Source organism: Euprymna scolopes, chromosome 2 (assembly GCF_053919585.1).
Source record: "Euprymna scolopes isolate OS-2025 chromosome 2, ASM5391958v1, whole genome shotgun sequence".
NCBI classification, from domain to species: Eukaryota; Metazoa; Mollusca; class Cephalopoda; order Sepiida; family Sepiolidae; genus Euprymna; species Euprymna scolopes.
This window is the reverse complement of record NC_136483.1, coordinates 30,709,666-30,711,419: the sequence shown is the minus strand read 5'-3', so window position 1 is coordinate 30,711,419 and position 1,754 is coordinate 30,709,666. Positions and strand designations below refer to the sequence as shown.

The window sequence follows — 1,754 nt, the reverse complement described above, 5'->3', positions numbered from 1 at the left end:
TCGTTAAACAACTATTTTGATGGCTTTTTTTACGTCGTTAAACAACTATTTTAATAGCCCTTTTACATCATCATCAAAAACAATGTAATCGCAATAAGAAACTATAAATGCAAAAGCATTATTATTGAACCAGTTTTACGAATAGAGTAATCAATTAATTACCACAATAAACTGACCTATTTAATTGTATAGAAAAATGTAATGTTACCGTAGCGGCCGGCTCGTTGGTCTAGGGGTATGATTCTCGCTTTGGGTGCGAGAGGTCCCGGGTTCAAATCCCGGACGAGCCCTATGGTTTTCTTTCTTTTTTTTCTTTTTTTTTTTTTCGAATTCCATCAAAGGGTTCTTTCATTTGTGCCAAGTTGTAAACGCGAGAGGTACGACATGTTAGAACATGTTTTAATAATTCGCATCTCTCTCGTTTCTGACAATCATAAAGCCGTCGGATACTTGACTCCTGTGGCTAAAATTCAACACCATTTCATTTTTTTATAAACATTGTCGTTTAACCAACCAATTATTAAACGTTGTATCAGTGACAACTGAACGAACTCTATAACACGCTCTTTGAGGTTCACCTTCACCTTCACGGTTGTGTCAAACAAAATAATATAGCAACATCCCTTTGCATCTATAATTTCTACCAGCGGAAACGGTGATTAACTACAACAGTCAACAGCAGTGACGGTGAGGTGACAGTGACTAAGTGAGTAACGACACAGAATGACAACCTTAGTGTATCAAGTTCGAATACAGCCCGTTTCATAAAAACGCTTTCACTTCGGGATGTTGGCAGCCTGCACTTGGTCTTTCTTGTAAGTGCCAGATGCATTTCTAGAAAAGATATTTCTGCAGTTTAAATCCCGTTTTTCCAGGACTCTCACTCGCAACGTCCGGCGAACGACGAGAACCGCCGGATTATACCAAGCGAACGGAAGTCAATACAAAAAAGGAAGAAAATAAATAAAATGAATAACATACCGTAATAATTTCATAATTTTTACTGTTTTGTTTTTTATGGCAACATTTTTTTTTAAATAAAAGTTTTTTCTTTGAATTATATATATATATATATATATATATATATATATATATATATATATATATATATATTGTTTGTTTGTTTATTTATAGAAAGTTATTTTTCTTTGAATTAATGAAAACGTATTTGTTTTATCTTAAGCAACAAACAAATTTTTTTTGCAGGGAGGGAGGGGAGGTTATATATCTTCTTCATTAATTTTTTTTTCCAATGAAGCAAGTGTATATTTTTATTTATTTATTTTTTTTATTATTGTTTTTGTATGATTTTAACACTTTTTTTTATATCCAAAGAAAAGTTTGGAGCAGCCAACGACGGCAATTTTTTATGCATTCTTCTGAAAAAAAAAAAAAAAATCCTGGAATCCATAGGAAATAGTCTTGGCAAATATCCCTCAAGAATTTTTTTCCAGTCGGTGAGATTCGATCCGATATCGCATTCTCGCCGTAGGCTTTTGTGTGTAGCCGGTTCGTACGCCCATAAATATATTAATCTTATAATTATAGATAGCCGGAGATAGGAACTCTGGAAAAAGGTACCATGGCGTAAGGAGTTCCAGTGTCTGCACCGGCCATTATTGCACCTCCAGCCGAAACCGTCGGTAACGTTTCGTTATTTTAAGATACCCTTTCGACAACATTTTGTCCATCTCCTCTCTGTTGCCAGCAGCCGGTTTTCCTGACAAAACGGGAGGAACGTTTCCGGAGACTTA

At 35.0% G+C, this 1,754-nt stretch overlaps 1 non-coding gene across 1 annotated transcript; it reads left to right on the top strand.

Moving 5' to 3' along the window:
• Positions 1–218: 218 nt before the first annotated feature.
• Positions 219–290, top strand: Trnap-ugg (transfer RNA proline (anticodon UGG)). The gene has a single exon. It is a non-coding gene; the product is annotated as a tRNA-Pro (tRNA).
• Positions 291–1,754: the final 1,464 nt, after the last annotated feature.